This window comes from Condylura cristata, unplaced genomic scaffold, assembly GCF_000260355.1.
Source record: "Condylura cristata isolate star-nosed mole 26May11 unplaced genomic scaffold, ConCri1.0 scaffold00001, whole genome shotgun sequence".
NCBI lineage: Eukaryota > Metazoa > Chordata > Mammalia > Eulipotyphla > Talpidae > Condylura > Condylura cristata.
The window spans coordinates 53,710,122-53,736,452 of record NW_004567102.1 but is presented as its reverse complement, the minus strand read 5'-3'; the positions used below and the strand labels follow the sequence as shown (position 1 = coordinate 53,736,452).

Sequence of the window (26,331 nt, the reverse complement as noted above, 5' to 3'; positions counted from 1 at the left end):
CTACAGAGGAAGGAAGATGCCATCTTGGCAACTTGGCCTATTGTCTGGGAGAGGAGCTCACTTTCTTAGTGGTGGGAAGAGTCATTTTCACTGCTTTTGTTTAGGACTGGAAACCACTGAACTCTGCTTTGGGTAAGATAAAGGCCATTACTGGCCTCAATAATTCTGTTTTTCCCTGGTTTGTTAAATAAATCTTTGTTACTGGTCCCCTGAAACTGAGTAGTTTTGCAATTGTGCATGCAGGTGAAAAACTCAGACAGTGACCCATAAACTATTTGGACAGTGTCCGTGGCCAGTTAGTGCCCCTTGGTTCCCTGTATCAAATATGCTAGGCAGTGGCTGGGTGATGTAAAAAAGCATGTCTTAACAACAGCTCGCCATGCTTAAGAGAAAATGGACACAGGTTCAGTTCTTTATACTGACTCTGAATTAGTGACTTGAATGTGGTTTCTTTTCTCTATACTCCTTGCGTTTGAGTAGATATTGCTTACAGCTGACACCATGAGGACAAATTACCTGAAAACTTTAGTCTTCCATCCTTTTAAGTCATCAAAATTAGATTGAGACCATGAGTCGAAAAGGAGTCTTCCTCATTGTCAAGGAGCACTAGGTAGAAGGTTGAATGATTTGTACTTTCTATAATCTACTTCCTCTGAAATCCTCTGGATTTGCTCTGAAATCCCAAGGGAAGCCTCACTAAAATTACTTCAACAAAGGAAAAAATGGTTACATTATGAATACAGAAATAATACGGTCATAACATTGTACATTTCTTACATGGTATGATCCCACTGATTATGAAACACTATTTCATGGCAATGTGGGAATTTCCAATTGTAACTTTGCTTTAGAGATCCAACTTGTATTTAGTGTTTTATTAATCAAATGTCACAGATTTAGTGAATGTTATCTTCTCATTTTTCATCAGGGAAAAGCAGAATGGATATATTTTCAAAATAGAAATATGAGTCTCTACACAAAACACAAACCTGGACCCAAGAACCTCTTAATCCATCTCAACCTAGAATTTGTATCTTAGCCCAAATATCTTTCAATGACCTCATTTAATCATTTGATAACTAGTTATTAATTACTCAATTCATTAGTGAAGCAAGAACTGAGTTTATAATCTATTAGAAATGACCAATATGTAAGTGAATAAGTTAAATTACTGGAAGAATGTTAAAGTGATATGAGAGAAATATGGGCATAGTTTATGTAAACCAGAGAAGTTCCAGCTTGGTTGGGAGAGCGGAAATAAGGGGTGGCTTTTGAGTTGGTTCTTAGCAGTTGAGTAGGTGTATCTTAGAGAATGTAGGGAACATCTCAGATAGAACAAAGTACAAGATTTTGAGAGTCTGGCCTTTTAGGAAACAGCAATTAATTCCAGCACACTGATGTGGTGAGTGATGGAGGGTCACAGTCACAGGAACTAAGCTGCAGTTAACAGGTTGGAAGTGGGTTGCGATGGATCTTAAAAGCCATATAATGAGGTTTGCTTTTTAGAGAGGTTTTTGGTAGCAGCATAGAGGAAAGATGGCAGCTCAGTACAAGTAGTGGTAGGGGTTCTACTGAGGGGGCCATTGCAACCCTCTAGGTGAACAATGGTGATGTGTGTACACAGTGGGATAGTTATCAGGTAGAATCCTTTTACTTTTGACTGGCTTTGTAAGTGAAGAGAGTGGAAGTTCAAGAATGACTCTGCAATGCCACAATTAGGAAACAAAGAAGGTGGTGACACTATGAGCAAAGATCAAGGAAAATTGATCTGGAATAAAAGGTATCATTTGAGATGTGTTAATTTTGAGGTAACAGGTGGTCCGGTAGTAAACATCTAGTTTTTCATAGAAATTATTTGGCTAAGTTTAGGAGAAAGAACAGGGCTGGAAATAGAACATTATTATGGGTATTATGTGTTGAACTATATGAAATCACCAACATTTGATCACATTTTACCTATAAAAATAGTAATTTCATTTGTGAAACTATTTCATGTGGGAAAATACACAGAATAAGGAGAAGAGATGAGTACCTGGAAACATTAATTTCTATGGGTGGGCAGAGACAGAGAAATTCAGAAGAAAAATGCAAACAATCAGTAGCGAAACTGGGGAGGAACATTCAGAGGGAGGAATGGTGCAGAAGCCAGAGTAGGAGTGCTTATGAGAAAGGAGTGGGTGGCCCAGAGCATCAGTGGTGCAGAGTTCACAAGTAGGAGGACAGAAAATAGGACTCTGAGCCTGGCAATTGGGAGGTGACAGTAACTTGCATGAAATTCCTAAGCAGAATTCCCTTGAATGATGAGACAAGAGCTCTAGTAAGAAATGGAAGCGTGCCAGCCGGGTTTATTGGTTGGTGTGTTTTGTTTTTTAAGGGTTGGGGAGATTTGCACATATTTGTGTATAAAAGGAAAAGGCCACAGCAAAGAAAGCAATAGAAGATACACGACAGAAGGAATAATTTAGATAGCCAGGTCCTGAAGGAGACAGGGATAAACTTGAATGTCCAGGAGGAGGGGTTTGCTGCAAATAGAAGAGACAGAAATGGCTCACTAAGAGCCATTTTATATCCCTAGCCACTGTGTGCATTTCCAGCCATGCACTCAGACAGATCACATTTATTAGGTTATTACATTTTCATGGGACAAAAATCCTACTCCAAGAGAAAGATGGGAGAAATTTTAATTACCAGGACTTTCCAGAGATTGGTTCTAATGCCTTTGATGTATTCTCGGGCACACCTATCTCTCAGGCTGCAGCATCAAAACTAAGCCCTCCCCAACTGACACTGAGAGCTCACCCTGGCAAGAACCATCTCTTCAGAAATACCTCAAAAAGAGTTGGGTTTTTTGTTGAGAAATGAGAAGGTGTCCAAAGTTATTCTTGCTTTCAATCGTTAGGGAGATATTTGGACATTTCTTTTGGCTCTGGAGCTAATGGCTCTAACTTCTATTACAGAGAAGGGCTGGGCAAATGGATTCTCTTTGGTTCTAGTTTCTAGTACAATAAAAGGGAGAAATTTATGGCTCAGGAAAGTTGGTTTTGTTTAATGAAGCATCACAAGCATAGATGCTGACTTAGAATTCCAAACTAATCCTGCCCAAGTTCTCATTACTTTGAGGTGGAAGTGCTGGTGTATTCAACTAATCAGAATAGCAGGAGAAATTACATTAAGAACACACATCTCCTCAACCATAGATAGAAATAAGTAAAAGCTCAACATTCCAATAAAATATCCTACAACCCATTAGGCAAGGGACCCAAGTTCCCAACTGAGCTGCTCATAGACAAGGGAACTTAGGAAATGGTTGAGAGAACAAGAAGTTTCCACATCAAGTCCTTCATACATTACCTACCTAGCACTTACAGATAGCGTAATTGTCAACTTAAAGCTCTGTTTCTAGTACAAAGACCCCATCTGTTATAAGAGATGCTCAAAAAACATGTTTCTAACAAGTAAGCTAGCAAATAATGAATAACATTGCCAAGTAACCATGCTATTTATCCATATAGGAGTTCAGCTTATCTTAGTGCTTGTGTGTGCATAAATGAGATCGGTTCTTTGGAAAATTTACAGACTTTCAGTTCCTGACCTAACATGAAAAACTAGTTTTAAAAAAGGCCACAAATCTTCATTGTGTGTTTGTGTATGTGGGTGTACTCATGTATATATGCAGAGATAAACATTGGTAGACACACATACTTACAAACAACTATAGTTGGGAGCAGAGTGACTTCAGATCCTGAAAGATTTGAAGATTATGAGAATATTGACACTTACACCTAAATAACACTGAGCATTTGTACTAGTTTTTTGAGATAAATAAAATTCATTTTCTTCAGTATCCCAAGAAATTTTGAATTTAGCTCCCTTTATTTTTATTCAGTTTCCCTCTTTTTTTTTCTATAATCTTCCCCATACTTCTTAGACTGTGAAATGATTTTGTTGCTATGGAAACCACAGGGTCTGCATAAAGCCAAATAAGATGTCAACTCATAATGTGACTTGAAATTTGTCCCTTGCTTGATGAAAAGTGTTTGGAAGAATCACCACACCTCACCCCAGTGATGTGCCAATATAAAACACATATCTGGGAATAGACCTTTTATTTCTTTTAATATTTTTGGGCATCTGGGTAGGAAAACATGATTAATGAAGAAATATCTGACAGATGCTGCTCTGAATGAAAATAAAGCTTGGTTAGGAAATTCCAGCTTTGTAAAATCATAGTAATTATGAGTTATAGCATGTGGGATTTATCCCTTCCTCGTGAAGCTTTGCCTTGTTTGCAAAGTACTTAAGTCAGAGCTTTCTAAAAGAGTTTCCTAGAAATATTCGAGAACAGCACATTAGCCATCTAAGGGGAATATTTTAAGTGACTTTCTCTCTGAAAACAAAAGTAAAGAAGCTCACCTCCTGGGTTTTTTTCCAGGCCTGATTCTCTGAAAGCCTGATTCTCCCACAGGAGAACGTGCTCTCATTCTCCCCTGGCCAAGTTCTGCCTTCAGACTAACACATATGTTTCTGATGTCATCATCTGGCCTTGAGTCTACAAATGATTCAGTGGTAGTGGAATCTGCCTTAATACTCTGCAATCACTTATTACGCTGATAACCTAAGAGTGCCAGGGAGCCCGTCACCCAAAATCTACCTGGTTTTTGTGCAAAGTCATCAGTCTGTGAGGACTGTTGGACAGAGAACATAGAATACATGAAAAAAGAAAGGTACTACACCACTGGTGGCCTCCTACCTCCTCAGCCAACCCAACAAGCATATCATCACAACACTCCAGAGGATATTCTTGTTGAGTAATGAGAAAGCATAATTATATGTTTCAGAGCTGTTGAAGTTTTTTCCTATTTTCAAAACAAAGACTATGCTGTGGAAAGATAGTGCCACTTGTGAACAAGTAGAGATTCCTTCCCTTGAACACACAGACAGTGGGTTAGAGGAGAGACCAGAGGATGGTTCTATTAAGGTTCTTATGTCTTATACGACCTAACTAAATTGTTCTGTGGTATCTGCAGGAACAAAGTTCTTGGTCACAAAGTTAAACGTGTAACATCTACAAAACTAAAATTACATATTCTCACTCACTTTCTCTTTCCTTTTACACTAAATAGGTGATCTATTTCTAATAGTTGCTAAATGAAATAGACTTCTTTTATAAAATCTACACCTTGTAAAACTCAAGATTTCCATAACATATCACATTTGTCTATTCAGATATTCTTATACGTTTCCTCAAATGGTATCAATAAGAGATAGGAACAACTTTAAATGTCCCCTTGACACAATAATCCTGCCTTTGGAATCAGAGTGAAGCTCGAAGAATGCACAGTAACATACGGTTTCCTGTGATTATCATACCAACATTCTTCAAAGTCCAGCAAAAAGTCACAGAGAACAGTTGTCCCTGGGGCTAAGGAAAATAACATACAGCATTGTAAAAATGCTAACCAACATGTATGTTTAAAAATTATTGATATCTGATTCCACAGGTAAGAAAACTGAGACCCAAGAGACTCAGAAATGTGTATCTCAGAGTCCTTCTTCAGAATGGACTTTCCAGAGCACAATCTCTTACCTTAAAATCAGGCCATTCTTCAGAGAATGCTGCACTGCTTCTGAAATGTCAGGTAAGTGGTTATTTGTACTACAGCTGACTAAACTCTCAGTTTCTCTCACAAATTGTCCCAAACAGAACATGGTGTCAAGTTAAACATCACATCATTGCTTTTATAAAGATTATGTTAAGTTCTTTTGACCACATGGACTCTGTCATGTGAAAAGAGAATTGTTCAAAAGCTGTCAGAATTTTATCCTATGAGAGGAAGCAGAGCATTCTGGGACTCACACAACCACCAGCCAGTGCCCTGCATTTGACCACAGCCTCATGGAGATTCTGAGGCAGACAATGGGGACCTGATTCCTTTTACTTTGGTGATGGTTTGGGAAATATTATTTTATTTCCTGAAAACCTGCTCCTTGGCAGTAAGTACCAAACCAAGTTGGCTGAATCAATCTTTCACATCCAACTTTTTGTTTTGTTTCTTAAGCAGTTAGGAAACTCTGGAAAATCCAATTTTTAGGCGTATGAAAGTGTGCTCATGTGTGACTTTGGGTAGGAGTAGGGGAAGAAAAATGTGTTTTTACCCTAGAATCAATTTCTAGCAGATTATTCATATTCTAGGACTGTGGCCTTGAAGAAGACTGTCATTTTATTGGCACATATGACTTACTGTGCAGTATGCTGGACAAAAATTTCTTTAAAAATAGGGGAAGAAAATCCAGCCATGTGTGGAAAATGCCTTGGCAGATGGAGAACAGCTCTTCCAGACCCTAGCTCCTGCACTATCAAGTCTATGCCTTTTCTTTGTGTTGAACTCATTCATTGCAGGGAAACAAATGCCAAGAAATTCTCAATAGCACCACTGAGAAGTCTGAAATGAAAAGAAATCTGGGCTGTTGCAGGAAACTTAAACAAAGGTATCAACCTACTTTGCCTAAAGATTAAGAGGGTTCTTTACCCAGATAAGCAGTAACTGAGATGGAACCCCACACAAAATAATTCAAAGATTAGAGCTGGTACTCATGAACAGATAACTGAAAATACTATTTATTTTTTGGGTAAGCAAGTGTTACCAGACACTTGGTATCCAAAGTGAGGAACCAGAGCCCATCAGGCAATAAGCAGATGATATTTTCATTTTTTATTCATTCAAGAAACATTGATCTGTCATCTATTATGGGTCAGGCACTCTTCAAGATACTGGGAATAAAGCAGAGAACATAAGAAACCAAAATCCCCATCTCTGTGGTTATTACACACTAACAGAGAAAGTCACATAGTTAAAAAGTAAGGAAATGGAGGGGTAAATTGTGTCAGACAGAGATAAGTGGCATGGAGTAAAATGAAGCTGGAAGAGCAATGGAGAGGGCCAGAGCATGATGCTGACTGAGAGTTTGGAAGTTTAAATAGGGTGGTTGGGGGAGGCTTTGTGAGGTAGCGATTGAGGCAAAACCTGAAAGCAGTGAAGGGAAATGGTAAAAAGGAAGGGAGAAGACCATTCCAGACAGAGGGGACAGTGAGTGCAAATACCCTGTGACAGGAGTGGCCCTGATGTGTGTATGAGACAGAGCAAACAGTGAGGCAAGTAGAGACTTATTATTTGTTGTTGTTTCCCAATTAACTATCCTAAGAGGTATGGTGTTTCCTTGTGGTTTTGATTTGTACTTCCCTTATGATGAGTGATGGGAAATGTACCTATTGGCTATATCTTCTTTGGATATCTTCTTTTGTATATCTTCTTTGGATAAATATCTATTCAAGTCTCTTGCCTATTTTTTTAACTGGGTTGTTTAGGGTTTTGTTGTTAATTTGTAGCAATTCTTTAAATATTCTGGGTAGCAATATCTTATCAGGTACATGATTTGCAAGTATTTTCTCTCAGTCTGTGGGTTGCTTTTTCATGCTCCTGATAGTGTCCTTTGATGCCCCAAAGCTTTTAAATTTGATGAAATCTAATTTATCTTTCCTGTTTTGTTGTCTGGGTTTTTGGTGTCTTATCCAAAACAGCATTGCTAAATCCAAAGTCATGAAGTTTTATTCTAAGAGTTTTATAGTCTTAGCACCTACATTTAGGTCTTTAATATATTTTGAGTTATTTTGTACATATGGTGTGAGATAAGGTCATTGGAGGACTTGAAATAGAGGAGAAACATGATCTGACTTCCATTTTTAAAAGATCACTCTGGCAGCTGCGTTGGGACCAAACTGGTACCAGCTGTGCCTCATTCAGTCCTTTCACATACCAAAAGGTGGATTCCCAAATCACCCCCAGTCTGGCTATAACTCATCAGTCACTTCTTTGTCCAAAAGTTGTCTGATTTGATACTACTTTTGCATGAATATGTAAAACTCCCTCAAACAACCTAACTCATCATGTAAGGAGTAGAGAGATAACACTTTCCTATACATTAATGTTATATGCTTTTATTATCATTCATTTCTTTAATATGCATTACTGGGTACATATGATGAGCCAAACACTTTCCTAGCCCAAGGAAATAATAGTGAGAAGGTAGATCAGACTTTCACAGAGCATCCACTCTGCATCAAGAAATTGACCTGCTGAATAAATGGACCTCATATCCAATGAATTCTAAAAGAGGGAGTAAGATCAATTATACTGAACAATAAATGTTATAACTTTTTTATTCTCAAACATATCCAAACTGTATACCAAAATGTCAACACCAATCGATGAAAATACAACTGGTAAATAATTCACAGAAAGCCATATTGCTTGTTGATGTTTTTTGTTTTTGTTTTTTTTCTATTGCCACAGTCAGCAAACCATAGCGATAAATTCATCCTGTCCTACTTTGTTTTCAATTCAGAATCTATTCAGGCTCTGTTCTGAGACCTGAATGTCTGTGGGATGAGCTAATACTGGGAATAAAAGCAAAGGCCAGATCATAGAGGGTCATAAAGGTCACACAAAAGAGCCTGCCTGCTTGGAATACTGTCCTGTCCGCATATATCCTGTAGTGTGGAGACTCCACCCAGCTGCCCATTATAACTACTTAGGAATGTTTTTTTGTTTTTTTTTTTTTAATGCCAATCCTGGAGCCTAACTTCTGAGAGCTAACTTAATGAAACTGTGGTGGGTGCAGGGCATCAGTATCTTTCAAAGGTCCTTCAGGATTCCACAATAAGAACAAGTGCTGTGGAACTCCACGGCTCTTCATCCATGCATGGAAGAAGCCCACCGTGGAGCTTTTTCTCCTTTATTAATTACATATTATTTACTATATGTATTTGGTTATCATCCATAGCAAAGAGAAACATCCTCCAGAATCCCTCTTTGCAGAGAATTTCATCTCAGCATTTGTTTTATTTTCTTGGGCATTCATTTTTGCTCTTTCCCCCCAAAATTGTATCCATCATTTTCCCTCATTTACTAATGTAGCATACAGAACTACCCACTGTCAGAATTGAGGGACTATTTTGATCCTTCTAGCAGATAATCTCTCAGCTCTCCATACGCATAAATGGGATAGTTCTGTTCAGGGAAGTATGGTTACTTAGCTCTAAATTTTCATTGAAAAAAAAATGCCTTGGTCTTATTCTCTGGCCAATCAATTATCCAAACACATTTCTAGGTCCTTTATCAATACCAGAGGATTTCCATACTCAGAACTTGCCTTGAACGTATTTGCCCTTACTTTTCAAAAGCCTGGTTGCCAGGGATTATATCTATAAAGGACTCCCTGAAGGACATGTGTCTACTTATTCCTCTATGTATTCTAAAATTTATATTTGCAGTATGCCAGACCTTGGAGGATGTCAGAACATAGAGCACATTGTTTTAATTCCTTGAATTCCAAATGTATATTGCTAGCCTATATTGAAGGCCATCATAAGAACAGTTTTCCAAAGTTTATTATATCTATTATGAAAGTAGACACATTATTATCTAGACACCGTTTGCTCTAATCACTCAGTGTTCCATTTATAGAAATCCACAAACGTGCTCAGAAAACAAACTCCAAGTTTTCTGTAATCATTTCTCTTCACCTTTCCTTTGGCTGATAGGAAGCTCAGTAAAATGGCCCAACTAGCAGTTACACCTAACCGTAGTGCACACTTTGCATCTCCTCTCAACTCTTTTTGTTATCTCTATCTTCAGTTTCTTTTCATCTATTTTCTCCATAATTTTCAATTTTAACTTTTTTTAAATATTTGATGTTATTTTAATTCTTTGTGTGAGAAGAGGAAAAAGTAAAGAAGAAGGGTAAATGAAGAGAAAATATAAAAGGAGAAAAAGAGAAGGCTAGGAGGACTAGAAGGTAGGCAGAAAAACAATAAGGGGAAATTTAACAAGTGGTGTAAATGCTGTGTCCAGGAGTCTGGAAGAGGAAGAGATCACTTTGTGTGTGACTGGCTGGTCAGCAAAGGCCTGAGGAGACTCACGATAACAGCAAGCTCTCCCGGAGAGCTGACTGTGAAGCACACCCTGCCATGGGTTTCTAATGCATCATCTCATTTACGCTTTATTCAATCCCTCGAGGAAGGACTATCATCATGCCCATTTTTTTTAAAGATTTATTTATTCATACAGAACTGGGGCACAGGCCAGAGATGCGGAGGTTGAGAGGATCCACCAGGAACAGAGCGGGGAGCAGAACAGGCAGATCAACGAAGTACACTGCTGAGAGGAGCAGCAGGCGGGTCAGGAGAAGTCTGTCGCGCCATGTGGATCTCCTCTGGGGCAGGCGGGGATCGAACTCACACTGAAGTGGCTTTAGCTTCTTAGTGCAGTGCTTTAACCCCCTGTGCCACCAGGGAGGGCCCACCATACCCATTTTTAACAGACAAAACCCCAGAGAAAGATGAAGTAACTTGCCCAAATTTCACACAGCAGGTAGCGCAACTGTTTGTTTGTTTTTTTTTTAATCCAGATCTATTTGCTATCCACCACAGCCAGTAGTTTACATTTAGTATGATTCTTTAAAAATGGACCATGAAAATCTTTTAGAGAAATCCAAACTCCAAATGAGATATTTCTTTTCCATCATCTTGGAGTGTGTGTGTGTGTTGTGTGTTGGGGTAGAGGTGTTATAAAGGGTAACTTTTCCCTTCATTAATTTTCATCTCACAAAGAAATGTAATTACACTGAAAATGAGATAAGGAATGGGGGTGGGAGGGGGTACAGTACAGACTTGCTGGCAGGAAGAGCAAACAGGAAAGCCAGAAGGACAAAGGGAGAGCTGACAAGACAGAAGGAAAAGAGTGAGCGATGGGAGAGCAGACGGGAAGAGGTTCTTGCAATGAACTGAAAACCTGACTGAAGGCCAGGGAAAAACAAAGGCAATCTTGGCAGGAGGCCTGGCATGAGAAGTGGCAAACTAGAGTTAAAATAACAACGAGGTGGGGCCTCCCGGTGGTGCAGTGGGTTAAAGCGCAGCACCATGAAGCTAGCTGCAGCAGCTTCACTGTTGAGTTCAATCTCTGCCCCGGAGGTGATCCACATGGCGCTGCAGACCTCTCCTGACCACCTGCTGTGTCCCTCAGCAGTATACTACATTAATAGGCCTGTTCTGCTCCCCACTCTGTCTCTGGTGAATCCTCTCATCACCCCTGCATCTCTGGCCTGTACTACAGTTCTGAATGCATAAATAAATAAACCTTTAAAAAGAAATAACAACACGGTACTCAGGAAAATATGAAGTTCTAAGGAGAGAAAGCAAGCAGGCCTTTTTAACCCCTCCTCCCGACCTTGCACTACCTTGCACTTCAAAAGCCTGGTTGCCAGGGATTATATCTCCCTACCATGCAGGGTCCGGGGTGGCATGCAGCACTCCGGTCAAACCCAGCTCTAATAGTTTAAAAAGTTACAGATCCAGATAGTTAATTCTATTTTTAGTAAAAAGAATTTTTTTGCCTTATCTCCAGGTTTGCCTTTGTTCCAAAGAATCTTCATTTTCTCATAGTTCCCAGGTCCAAGTAAAACTCAATATTTCTTTAAAAATCTTTAAATCTCTGAGGGAGCTTTACACTAATGCACAGATGAAACTGGATTTATGGACTCTCAGGTGTCTGTGGACAGCTGCGCTGTACAAAGCAAGATTCTTCACAAATGTAGCAATGCTAAGCACGTTGTTCGGTGATTCTATTAGCAATAAAGTGAGAATTCATCCTTTTTCTTTGGCTAAGGGACATAATCTCTATTTCAACTGGTTCTTTTAAAAATCTATCCCAGTCAAGACACAGCTGGTCATAGAATCAAAAAGATCCAAGAGCCCAGCATTCATACTCTGAATGAATACAATGACATTTCTTTTACCTTCCAGTGTTTAGCTGAACAATTTCAAGCCTGTAGGAGGGTTTCAAGAAGAGTAAAATAAATATCCATACATCATTCACTTAGGTTAACCAGCTGTTCTTATCTTGTCACACTCATGCCTGGTCTCCCTTTGTGTGATGCATACATATACATGTGTGTACACACTCATACTTTGCCAAACCTTTGAAACTTTAGAGTTACAGGCAGATATCACAACCCTTGGCTCCCAATACCTTCATATGTATCTCCTATTGGTAGATACTCACTGTCATATCTACAGTACAGTTATCACACTCATAAATCTTACAAAATAATATGCTGTTATCTAATATACACTCCACTTCCAGATTTCTCTACTAATTCCAGTAGTATTCATTAGGCCTGAGTTTCCTCCAATCCAAGATGTTGACAAGGAGCAATCATTATACTTGGTTATCTTGTCTCTTTAGTCTTTAATCTAGAAGAGTGTTTCAGCTCTCTAAAAAATTCTTTCATGGTACTGACATTGCTTTAAGAATCTAGGCCAGTGTTTTGCAGAATGACCTCAATTTGGATTCTCTTGTTATTTATTCATGACTAAATTCATGTTAAACAATAAAAATATTATTGGGTTGTATAGGAGGAAGCTATCATTTTTATAGACCAAATTCAGTCAAGTACCAGCAATTTCACATGATTCAGAAAGATAGAGTGTTCTTCTTTGTGTGATAATGTGCACCATGTACTTCTGATGTTTGTTCATCCTGTTATTGGTGATGTTAAGTTTGCTCATGTGGTTAAGGTGGGCTCCACTAGAATTTTTCATTGCTCAGTACTTTTTCTCTCTATAGTTATTGAGAAATCTGTGAGGGATCTTTTGAGACTGTATAAATATTCTGTTCCCAATATCTATCACACAATTATTTTATCACTCACCAATGACTCTTGCCTGAATCCATTTATTCTATGGGGGATAGAAAAGCATGCTTTTCCAGAACTGCTTCAAATTCACTAGCTGTCATCTTTCTGCAAAATACTTTTCCTCCCCACTGTTTAGTCAGAAAAGATTCACAGATTCTTATTTAATTTATTGTAATCCATTCCTGCCATTATTCATTATCTTCTTTCCACATTCAAGTTGTTTTTTTTTTTAACCTACCCAGTCATTCTTGTTTTCCTAATGCCATTTCACCTTCCTTCTACAAATGTATGTCATCTCTTTTCTCAAAGTTGAATCTACATTTTTCATGAGGCAGTTCAAGAATGGGTCACAGAAATAAGATTTTTGTTTTTCAGATTTTTAGTCTTCAGTTCCTAAAATTGGTTGAACTTTTAATGGGAAACTGTTCTTGACTGTCACAATGGTGTGAAATGATGTGACTCTGCAGTTCATGTGTTGAAAATTATGTAATGAGGGGAAAAGACCGGAGCCATGTAGATTGGGTTGGATCCCAGCTTTGTCTCTCAGTAGATAAGCAAACTCGGGCAAGTTGTCTTACCTCTCTGAGCTCCAGTTTTCTTAATTGCAAAAAAAAAAAAAAAAAAAAAAAGAGAGAGAGAGAGAGAGAGAGATTCTAATGTCAGACACATGGAATGGTTATGTATATTCAGGGAATGATATGTGCAAAATGACTACCTCAGTACCTGGCATTGAGGAAGTGCTCAACTAAGAGGTAGTTATTAACATTATTAATGTCACTTTATTAATGTTACTTTTTCAGACTTAATATTTCTTTGCAGATTTGACCCACCTTAAAGTAACTTTGTTTCTCCTAAATTATTTTTCTTCAAGTACATAATTTGAATTTCTCTAAAGTGAAAGTGATTTTACTCTTTTCTACCCATCTTTTTTTATTTCAATCTTGTTGTACCTAATTCACTCTTCCTGGTATTAGCATCTTTTTTTTCAAACTGCAGCATCTGCAAACTTCACTGAAATTATATTCTTCTATTTCTTTGTAAAATGCATAACTTTGTATTTATTTCATGTTCTTTCTATCCTCTTCTAGAAAAATCCCCTTTTAAGCAAACTCATTTATTGTCACCTAACATTTGGTTTGAAAGTTCTTGTTTTCTGTCTCTCTCTGTCATCACAAACATTTTTTGGAGTACTTGCTAGGCTATACAGTGTACCAATACAAGCCCCTGACTTCAGTCTAGTAAGAAACACATAACATAATAGATGTAGCTATAATACAAGGTAATGATTCAAATATTCACATGCTATAAAATGAATGGAAACCTTAAAGGAGGAAGACTTGTAGAATAAGTAAAATCTAGACATGTGGTGTCTTGGGAGATAATCGGTAAAAGTTGAAAACCCAACTCTGTTCTAATCTAACTCAAAGAAAGTTAAAATTTTCATCTAACACTGCTAGTTCACAAAAATTACACATGTTCAGGGAGACTCTGTGGACATAAACACCACATTCCATTTCTAACACAGAAAAGTCTACTGCTATCATTTATTCCTTCCACATAAGACATAGAAAACTTTGTCTGGTACTATAAATGCTAAGAAAATTGTTCTGAGAATTCTTTTCTGACCTACCTGCAATTTATTTATTTTCTCTTTATCATCACCAATTCTTTTTAATCCATGTGCTGGGCTTTAAATTACACTTATGGCTTTTGCTGTCGCTTCTGCCCCATTGCCTGAGGACACTGCCAGTTCCAGACATTTTAACCTCAATTGATGCTTGAAGTTCTTTAACTGCTCAAATGATATGAAATTTGTTCTTAAAAAAATGCCTAAGTAGGGCCCTCCCTCGGGGCACAGCGGGTTAAAGTGCAGCCCTGAAAAGCTAAGGCAACATCAGCATGAGTTCGATCTCTACCCTGGAGGTGACCCACATGGCGGGGCAGACCTCTCCTGACCTGCCCACTGCTCCCCTCCCAGTGTACTTCATCGATCTGCCAGTCCTGCTCCCCACTCTGTCTCTGGTGAGTCCTCTCACCACCTCTGCACTTCTGTACCGCAGTTTTGTATGCACAAATAAATAAATCATTAAAAAAAAAATGCCTGAGTACAGAACTTTTGTGCTTACATGTGTCAAGAACCTGTCCTTCCCAGCCCCAACTCAGAACCAAAGCCACTGAATATAAGGTGAAAATGATCTCTTCTGGTTAACCTGTCACCTGAGGGTCTAGCCTTTGGGCTTCACTTATATGGGTGGGTGCTTTCATAAGACTCCTGCCTTAGAAACGTGCTTTATTTTCTGTCCCTCTATTTCCTTTGCCATTAAGACAAATCTAAGCTTGCTGGTCTCAGCAAATGTTAGGTAAAAGTAGTTTTCTTCTCATATCATTTGCCTTCAATAAGATTGACCAATAATTAATTCTTTACAATGTTTTTAACCAACTGAGCTTTAAAAAGTATCTTTATAACTATATTATCCAGATTTTCTAATTGTCTGTAATGAACATATACTCCAAAAATAAAACTCTAAATCCAAGTAAATACAGTAACTTCTTAGATGGTGCTTAATTACTCCAGTTATTGAAACAATGAAAATTTAGTTACATAAAAATTTTCATTTCATACATATCCCAATATATTTAATATTATTAATTAACTTCTTATTTAAAAGGTATCACATTATCTCAAAGATAGTTATGTGTTCTGGCAAACTTTGGAAGACAATATGGTGGTTTATATACTTTTATTTTTTTAGTTTAAACTTTTTGTAACAAAGAATAAAGTACCAAAGATCATTTACGTTTTGTGATATTAATGCTTAGGTTAAAATTAACAGTTTCATTTTTATTATTAAAATCTTATTAAATATACAAGCAGAAATTAATTAGATATGCAAAATACTGTTCAATGATTCAGATTCTTACAATATTTCTGTTATTAAAAAAGCTATCAAAGATATTTTAAAATATTTAATCCAAGATACTGCTTAATGATTCAGAGTATTACAATGTTTCCGTTAGTAAAGGCTACCAAAGATATTTGAAAATGTTTATTTACTCCAAAGTAGCCTTTAGAAGTTATATAAAAAAAGCTTAAACATTAGGTTTGTCATACACAAACACATTTAATGTTTTATTCATAGTAGTCTATTTGTCATCCACATCAAAAGGTGAGAGGGGAAAAAAACGATGTTTGATTAATTCAGGTAATTAATTAGGCAAATTTCAGTTAGTTCTGAGTTTTATTTCCAAACAATTCTTATTTTTATACACCGCATTGTGAAAATGGCTAACATTATCCCTCATCAATAGACCAGTAAATAGAACATTACTGATTGAGTTGAGTACTATATGATCAGTTCATTGTTTAGGTGGTTGGAAAAGAATTCAGTTCAAAACCCTGAAAGAATGGTTGGTTGGTAATTCAACTTGCAAGAAAATTCAACCTATAAGCAGTGGAATAGGATTTGGGAACCCTCCCGATTCAGTGGATTCATTCAATAGTTATTATAAGCGGCTATGTGCCCACTTTGGAGATTGCATTACACGTTATAGACACACAGAGAAGAGTCTGCTCTCAAAGAATGTAGTCTCCTCGGGTAGCCTAAGATCCTTTTAGGCAGTCTGGGGACAATGGTTTTCTTTCTTCAACATTTTCCTCCCCCTTAATCTTCCGTGTGCTCTCAGCTGATACCTCCCGACCTAGGCTACATTCTGGGGAATACTATAAGAGCCAGATAGCCCAATCACTCCAGCATCTGTCTTGTTGACCCATGCCCTCATCTGTTTCCATTTCTTTAACTCCCTCTCTCAGAGCTCTTCCAGTGCCTCATCACAGAGCTCACACATTGGAGTCTGTGATAAAATGGCCAAGAGCCTAAGCCAGGCTCTGTTCTAAAATATGGTGCTTATTTAGATGGTCTGATGTGACAGAGGGTAATACTGCAGGCAAATGTACCTTCACCTTCAAATGGGCTTGTAGTAGCTGATATCAGGGAGAAGGCCAGTGTACAAAAGTATGAGTGTGTTTGTAAGCACATTGGAGAGATATCTTGGGAATATTTTTAAATAGTTGGAGGAAGTTTCATCTGGGAGGCTGAAGTCCTTATCACTAAACAAGTTAGCAAAATGTAAGCTTTGAGGAGTGCAATCTCATTGTGAGCCAAAGCTAATGAGAACTGGGCATATTTTCTTCCTGTCTCCAAAATGTAAATTGAAAAGAGAAAAAGGGATTGAAGAAGACTATGAAAAATACCCATTGGGAGCTTTTTAATCTCTAATTCTCTTTTTTAAAAACATAACTGCTTCTAGGTTAGGTATATGAGGATGAAGTTGGAAATTGGGTAAACTGTCCCACAGTGAGTTCAGAAGGGCTGTCGTTAGGAAATCAGAAGTAGCAGTCTGGTTCTGGATAGTGAAGGAAAAAAGGATGCACTGACTAGGACCAAGAAATATGCTGAGTCTTATTTATGCCCACAGGAGCCTGGACTCCCAACCCCAGCTCTCACCTGCAACAGTGACTTGCTTACTTCACTACCACTCCCTGAAGGTCCATTCTCACCCCTTCACCCACCCATCACCACCTCCCACTTCATTTTAACCCAACAACTAATTTATAAATTTTAAGATCATGGCTCTCAACCTTGGCTGCATATTAGAATTACCAAGGGAGCTTTTAAAAACCCCAATGCTCAGGCCAATTAAATCAGAAGTGAAACGTAGGCATCATATTTTAAAGCTCTCCTGGCGATGCTAGTGTGCAGCCAAAGCTGAGAACCACTGCTTTAGGAACACAACTGATTAATAATAAATTGAATACTGTGTAGCTTTTCATCAAAAGCAATGTCATGAAGAAAAACAGGCTGGCAGCCCTTGGGTAAGGGTGGAGTGAGAAGTTAGACTTCCATATCAGTAATGACAGAGAACAGATATGTATGTGTGTCTGTGTGTCTGTGTGTGTGATCTGAGTTCTATGAAGTGTACATTCAGATTTCGAGGAAAAACAATGACACCTTCCAAGGGAAATGTACAAAATACATGGGTGATGTACATAGAGAAATATAAAGAGCAAACATGGAAAAATTATTTTTGCTGATTATCAAAAAGCCGAAATTAAAAGCCATCTTGAGATGGCATTTTATAACCACTTGTGTAAGAGGGAAAAGCTTAAATGACACTTAATTTTGATGAAACTGCAATGAAACCAATATGCTTACAAATTCTGATGGCACTGTAAATTGGTTTTAAAAAACTTCTGGATAGCAATGGCAACACTGAAAAAATCTGTAAAGATGTGTGGACCCACAGATACTAAAGGCTTATCTTTAGGAAGTATTTTAATTGAAGCGAAAAGATATAAATATACAATCTTGAATTGACAATACTTTGTAACAAATTGTATATAGCAAAAAAAAAAAAAGAAGAAGAAAAGAAACAACTTAAATTTTCCAGCATCAGGGTAATGGTTTAATAATTCATGGTATGCCAGAACCACAGAACATTATGCAGTCATTAAACTGTGACTCTGAAGACTGTGAGGAAATATGAAAAAAAAAAAAATCAAGCTCCCTGGAGGGGACTCTGCCCTAGGCTCAGCACAGACCTGCCTCCACCCAGCAAACTGCTTGCAGGGCCTATCCCAGGAGCCAGCTGTAATTTGTAATTTGACCTGCTTTCCCAGCTTTCCTGGAGAGACCCCAGGGAGTAAGTCCTGTCAGATCTTACTTCTGTGTTAAAGTCCATCAGCAGGAGGACTCCAGCCTCTTTCCATCTGTGTGCTTATCCTGATAAATCTGAAGGTCCCCATGACACACACACACACACACAAGCACACACACAAGTGCACCATCACCACTCAAAGCCTTGTAATCTGCCTCTGGAACCCACGAGGTGTTATCATTAACCCCCATCCACACACACTCGCCTGCCCCCCCCCATCTCCATCTTCATCTCTGAGCCTTATCTTGCCACTCTTAACTTTGTGGTTAGGAAGCATTTCGGAAATGTTAGTAATTAGAATGATGGCATACTGCTTCTGCCAGGGTGATAAGGTTTGCTGCAATAGGCAGAAGGGCCCCTCACAATGAAGAGTCATCCTGTAGCCTGCCAGGCAGTTTCATCACTCATGAAACTGTTTACAATAACCTGAAGCTAGCATTTAACTCCCCTCTACATATAAACCCAAAGTATTTTTCACAGGGTTTTAAAATACACTGAATTTTCCAGAAATAAAACTTCCATGTAAACTGGAGAACCATGACACTCTGTTTTGTACACTGAGAATTGTAGAGTATTTTGGAAATTGTCACATTCATAGTGCTGCCTTAATAGGTGCAAATAGTGAAAACTTCATTAGGCCTTTTAGTGTAGTCTTGGCCAAAATGCCCTAAGTCAGAATGAAGCTACCTATTTAGTGTTCCATTATATATATTAAAGCTGTATAGCTTTGCTTATACAGCCTAGAAATTACAAATTATTTGTTATAAAAGGGATCATCAGATCTAATAGCAATATACACCAAGCTCACTGTGTGCTCTACAAAGTGGAGACAATTTTTTTCTCATGCCGTCACACAGGGAGGTTCTCTGCTGTTGCATCCAGACCATGTCTGTTATCTCCTCTATAAAAAAATATCAGTTCTTTCTGAAGATCATGCGGTCAGACAATAGACTCATAGCCCCCTCTGGGTGTGCTCAAATACTGACTCAAAATCTGTACTGATGGATCTGGCATTCTAGAGAAAGGTCAGATAAGAAGCTTCCATGTATATGTTGTAATATGGTTATTAAGAAAATCAAACAAGGCAAAGAGCAGAGTGATGCACATGCTCTTTTAAGATAGAGTAATCAGGGCAGACCTTTCTGAGGGGAAGGCTTTGAAGTAGTTTAGCAACCAATATTAATCAGTAGAAGCTAACTCACAGCACTTGATTTGTGCCATCTACTCTTTTGCTCAGATTACATATATTAATTTTGTAATTAAATTCCATTAGAAAATGTCCTAAATAAGAACAAATTTGTTAAACTTAAAAAAAAGAAAAATGTCATATCTCTCCAAACATGTCTAGAGCAAAAAGAAAGTGTGGCAAGGCAAAAACTTGAAACAGACCTGTTTCAGAAAGACAAACGCAGGCATCGTGGGGAAAATGAGGTCTACATTTGACTTTCACCAGCCCCATTAGCTTGGTTGGTACCATCTGCAGGGAAACCAGTGGTGAGAAAGCAACTTGAAGATTATGTGGGAAGTGGAGACAAGATTTCACAGCCTTGTGATTAGGTTTTGTCTTTAGCCTTTCATGTTCTAAATGGGATCTGCCATCCACTGCATAAATACAAGTGTGCTGTCAGTATTGAAGAACTTTAATAGTGTGTATAAGAGAGGAAATGTTACAGGACACCAAATCTGTTTCAGGACAGGGGGAGAGGGAAACCCCTGAAGCCCCAAACCTGCCTGCTCTAAGTGGGTTCTGCCATCCGCCGCATCAAGATAAAACATACAACTTTAGGCCCTCCCTGGTGGCGCAGCGGGTTAAAGCACAGCACTGAGAATCTAAAGCCGCTTCCGCATGAGTTTGATTCCCGCCTGCCCCGGAGTGACCACATGGCGTGGCAGACCTCTCCTGACCCGCCCGCTGCTCCCCTCAGCAGTGTACTTCGTCGATCTGCCTGTTCTGTTCCCCTCTCTGTCTCTGGTGAAGCCTCTCGCCGCCCCTGAGCCTCTGGCCTGTACCCCAGTTCTGTATGCACAAATAAATAAATCTTTAAAAAAAAGAAAAAAGTTTAAAAAAAAAAAACATACAACTTTAATGAAAAGGGACTTTAATACAGTAAATATACAATACGGAACATAAAGAATATAACTTCTAAATCAAACACCTGAAGTTACCCATCCCCTCGTGGGCAAAAGCAAACCCAAAAGGGATTGGCCCTAAACAAGGCCCGAAAGCCTGCCAAAAGACTAAAGCACCTTCTGGCCAGGACCCATGGAAAAGGGTCAGAAATGGCCAGACAAATCTGGGAGGAAAAGAGCAAAATCAAAATCAATATAAACACTGCCATAGTCACCTCCCTACAGGTCTCTCACCCACATCTGCCTTAACCAGTCCAGGGTCAGGAAACAAACACGGCTTCTTCATCACATGCTTGCTGCTCCATGTGGCTTCCTCAGGTCTCCTTCTTGTTCTCCATCCAGCTTCCTTCTTTTCTTTTCTCCTTTTTTTCTGCTCAACCCCACCCTCCTTCTGGGTTGGGCAGGGAACCTGGAACTTCCCCTTTTCCTAGGGACCACCCTGTTACAGAAAGGATAGTAGTTGCCCAATAAAACACACAAAGTTACCCAGGTCCTCATGGGTAAATGTCCAGCTAAACAGTGACCCAAAGAAGGGTCACTGAGGCCTGAACACTTGACAAAAGCCTGAGGCACCTTTTGGCAAGGAACTATAGGAAAGGGACAGAGGGGTCCAGCAAGTCTGAAATGAAAGGAGCAAAATCACAGTACAAATCAAAGCAATAGCTGCCATTGTTGACCTCCCTGTGGGTCTTTAACCCACATCTCCTCCAAGCAACTTTATTGCCTCAATTCTTCTGTCACCTTCCATGTTCCTCAAGTCCCTAGTGTAAGTTCAAAGCCAAGAAGAAAGTGGCACTCCTTCACATATTTTTCTGCTTCATGTGCCTCTTCTAAGTCTTCCTAAGACATTCCTCCCACTCACCTTCAGCTTCTCCTCCCTGCTTAGCTCCACCCCTCATAGATGGGGCAGGAAACATGGAAATTCCTCTTTTTATGGAAATTACACTCTGTAACATTCCCAACAGGAGCATGGGAAAGAACCACCTTACAGAGGAAGAGTGTTTTATGGTCCAGATTCTTTCACATTTAGCTTTAAAATCACTCTCTAAAGTATCCCAGCCAAGAAATAACCCCTTTTCAGAGATTAGGAATCTTGAACTCAGTAAACAAGAGCCAGAACAAGTCTGCTGGCTCTAAATAAACATGTACTTACTCCTGCAATGGACCACGCAGGCTCAAATGTGGGGGGACTACTCTTACTTCCCCTCCCCCCACCTTCCATCCACTGCCTTGGGAACATTGGGGTATGGTACGACACTCTCAGGGGTTCACCAACACATACAGCGTGGGATAACACACCTCAATTAACGTGTATTTCAGACAGAGGGAGACAGGGCAGGGTGTGACATGTGTAGTGATGGGCATCAACTCACACTCCAGCATGAAAAAGCAGGGATAATCCAACACTGACGTTTCTCCCTGCCCCATCTCTAAAGCAATCCCAAAACTAGTTTCCCCATGACTGAAAATCTGTCTAAAGTATTCATAACAAAACACAGATTTTGCAATCACCATTTTTTTTTTTTTTTGAAACCTAACACATCCACAGGGAGTCTGACAATGGCAACCTTTATCTTGATATGTACTTTGATTTTGCTCCTTTCATCCCAGACCTGCCTGGTGCATGTATCTCTCTAGATACATGAAATACATACTATCATTGCTCTCACTTAAGTGAGTAAGAGCTGGAGCAGAAAAGGGAGCACGCTCCCTGGCAGAGCCCTGGGGCTGATGAAAGCTTGACTTGCTGGGTCAGAGGAACACGTCTCTAGAGGCACCATCTAAGAGTACACAGAGAAATCTGAGTTGAACCAGGTGTCAGAAGACCCATTGAGCTTTTTAAATGGTTAAGGGGAGGCTGTGATCTGTAGACTGCAAGGCTGCTGACCAAGATCAAAGGCATGTAGAGCAAGAGACAACCCAAGTCAGCTGTGGATAATAAATTGTTTTCTTCCTTAAGAAGTGAAACATGCCAAGGCTAAGGCCAGAGCACACTCTCTGGCTCACCAAACATTGCAGGAAATGCTTATGTGGCTGTGGGAGTAGGGAGGGGCTCCCCCCCAAAACAAACAAACTTCAATAGTGCATAAACATGAATTAAATCTCTTCTGGAATTTTGAGAGAAGAGGTTGGAATTAGACTCTTCATTTCACAGTCTAAAGAACCGATGTTAAAGAAGGTAAACCACTGATGTACTTCCAGTAGATGAACAGAAGAAAAACAAAACAACGCAAAAACGCCATCAAAGAATGCATCCTTTATCTTTGATGATGGCTATCTGGTTACTTAGCCCCAGAAAGATCTGAAAAATGGCAAAATGCCTAATCTATGGGCTCTCTTGGGAACAGAGTAGAGCAGATAAGAGGTTGTCCTATCAATGGAATAACAAGATTGACTTTCACTTGGGAACCCAGACAATTTATTTCTTTCCAATGTGAAGAAAAATGATAAATGGATATGTACGCCTTAAAGAAACTGGTTAAAACCTAAGTGTGGAGAGAGCCAAGTAGGATCAGTTTGTGGGATATCTTTGAGTTTTTCCCAGATATCAGCTGGGGTTTTCCCAGGCTCCTTGCTGAGTAGGCCCCTGCTGGGTAACAGAACGCCAATCAATGGGCTATAAATCACCCAGTTTTCTGTACTGTGCATAAGGGAGACCCCTCCAAAAATGCAAGTGTATTCATTCTTTTAAAATTGCTTCTTCAGAAAAACATCCAAGACTCAGTTACTCTTTGTTCTGCTTACACATAGTGTAACAGTCCTTCCTCCCTGCCCTCGGCCTTGCCCTCTTCCTTTTCCCACTGACTCCACCCAGAAATGACTGTATCTCATTGTCTGTAAATAACTCAGTCATGCTTTCTGCACCAAGGATATTTTAGAAGGGGCAGGGGGAAGAATACAATACTTAAGGCATTTATGGGAACACCTGATAAGAAGGCTTGTTGGCCTCAGTCTGCATTCCCACCCCTGGCAAGCGCAAGCCAGGAGGTTCTTTCTCCCCCACGGGCATGTCTTTCATGGCGGTATCTTCCCTCTGCTGGTTCTTTCTTCCCTACTTTATTTACTTCCAGCCCCACCTCCAGACAGCAGGGTGAAAAGGGCTCACTGTCCATGCCCTCCTCCCCTCTGAGTGACCCGTAAGGGTAAAGGATGTCCTGAAGGATGGCTGCTCTGCTTTGCACTGGGAGGCCAGACCCTGACAGGTTCCCAGGCTCCGGACAGTGCCCATGGCTTGCCCCTCCTCTTCCTCTGTGTCAATCATTCCCTCCCCCTCTGCCAAGCCAGCTGTCTGCACCTGGATATCTCTGTCATTCTGTTCCCTCACTCTGCCTGGCCAGAGGCCAGCTTGGCATGGTCTCTGCTGGGGTCTGTAGGCACCGTAGGCAGCCAGCTGGAGCTGAGGGAAGAGGGGGTTTCTCACAGGACCTCTGGCTTCACAAATGCCTGAAGCGCAGTCTAGGCTCTGGCTTCACCTAGACTTTTCGCCCAGTGTAAACTCATCTCCAGTCTTCCAAAGTGTTTCTGATTATGTACCCTAGTCAAATGGACAGAACAACAGCAAAAGTTATTTCTCTTAGTGGATGATGTTGTTTGGGTGAGCTTATCTGTAGGCCAAACTTGATGTTGTTATCATATCTGAGTAATGGTTTCAAAATGCAGTTACAAAAATGCAGTTACAGTATTTGGCAAAATAGCCTTCACTCCGCTGAAGGTCCTAAGACTTCCCCACTGTTCCTTTAATCTCTCATAAGTCTTCACAGGGTCACATTTCCAAGCACATTTGATGGAAGGACACCCAAAACAATATCCCTTTATAAGTTAGGATTTTTTTTTTTTTATAAGCAATAGGAAGCCAAATCTAGTGACTTAAGCAAAGAGGGGAATTTCATTCGAAAATCCACCCTTCGCTCATAGAACCAAGTGAAGAACATGAAGGAATGAACTGGGAGGTACTGCAGCCCTCTGCTGCTGGAGGTCATTACCCTCACCAATTGCATCACTGTGCCCTCTGCATTTGTTTTCTATTGTTGCCATAGCAAATTACCACACACATAACAACTTAAAGCCACTACATTCAAATTTCTTAGCTCATGGGTTCTATAGGTCAGAAGGTTGGCAAGACTCAACTGGGTTCTCTACATAGGATCTCCCAAGATGAAAACCAAGATGTTAGCTATGTTGGACTCCAGAAACTCATTTGGGTTGTTTATTGAAACCACTTCTTTGCAATTATAGTACCAAGGTAACTGCTTCCTCTCTGATGGCCTCTGTCAGTTCCTAAGGCCACTATAGCTTTGTCTCACAATGTCCCTTCATCTTCAAGACAGCAGTAGGGGGCCAAATTCCTTAAACATCTCCAAGTTCTGTGGCTTTCAATGGGATCAAATGATTGCATCAGGCTCATCAAAATAATGTCCCTGTCATAAGGTCAACTCTGCCACATAACATCTGCCTGTGGGAACTATATCTCACTGTATTACAAGTTGATGGGAGATCGAAATTCTGCTTATCACGTCATGACCAGTTCGGACAACTTTTAGTGCCTACCTACTTGTACTACCCTTCAAGTTCTGAGGAGGGAAAATCTGACTGACCATTTTGGGTCATATCAGCCAGTTCATCACTCCATCAGCCAGTTCATCAACCAGGGTACAGCCTTATGAAGAAGAGGGGTTGGCAGCCGGATGTCCGTGTCTATTAGGAGGGAAGGGGAGATTGGCAGGACACAGCAAAGATGATAAGAGGAATCCTTCCTGAAGAAGGAAATAAGGGAAGAGATAAGAGAGGTGAACTCCCTGTAGCTTGTTTGGCAGACTATCCAGTCAAAATGGGCAAAGGGCCTAAGAGACACATAAATACGGTTTAAGTGCCATATTTTCTTTCTTGTATTTTCCAGTGGGTTAAATCTAGCGTGTTGAAACTATTACAAAATGGAACTGTGAGTTGTTTCAGTTTACAAGTTCAATACTGAGAGTTGTTATTCCTATAAAGAGCTGGGAATTTGCATGCTCCCTTTTACTTCCGTTTGAGGAAGAGTGTTTATAGCAGCACCCCACAAAAAGCATCAGTGGGAATCAGTTCAGAACCAAGTAGAACCCTTCTGATGTATTAGGGCATTTTCATATCCTTTCTGCCACTCCCCAAAAAAGCAGGAGTTGGAGGGACAGCAGCCCACTGATTTTAAAAACTGAAGCCCCACCCAAGAGTAATGCTTCTCTTTGAGATGATTCAATGAAGCTCTTAGAGAAAAGTCCTTTGGATTATCTGATACTTTTTCTTATGGTAATAGTGACCAATGAATGTCACCCTTTTGCATAATAGCATTTATATTTTTCAGAGCAAGAAGACATTGAATTATATGAATTATATACATCATTTGGGCAGAAACTTCTAATTGGCCATATTGATCAAATGCTCCTTTGTACAGAGTTCACTGAGAATCAGAAAGAGGAAAGAAGCAAAGAGAGCTTAAGATACAGTGGAGGAAACTGCATTGAAATAATTCATACCCAGAACTGTTTTCCTTACAATGGAACAGAGACTCTTCAGAAGAGGTGACACAAAAATTTTTTAAATTACAAAATCAAAATGAAATTAATTATTACTCATTTTAAACATTTGTAAGTCACATGACACATTGTAAGTAGGATGAGTTCATATGGGATTGTATATCACCAAGACCTGTTGGAATGATTTACTCTGGCTCTCAACACTGTTCCATTTTTTTTTTTT

The 26,331-nt window shown here is 39.5% G+C and overlaps 1 protein-coding gene across 1 annotated transcript in view; it reads left to right on the top strand.

Annotated features, from left to right (window-relative positions):
* Positions 1 to 5,618: 5,618 nt before the first annotated feature.
* Positions 5,619 to 26,331, top strand: part of FYN (FYN proto-oncogene, Src family tyrosine kinase) — a 261,917-nt gene continuing 241,204 nt past the window's right edge. Inside the window, exon 1 of the mRNA XM_004673777.2 lies at positions 5,619 to 5,639. The gene's annotated coding sequence lies outside the window, so the exon portion shown is untranslated. The remainder of the gene's footprint in view (positions 5,640 to 26,331) is intronic.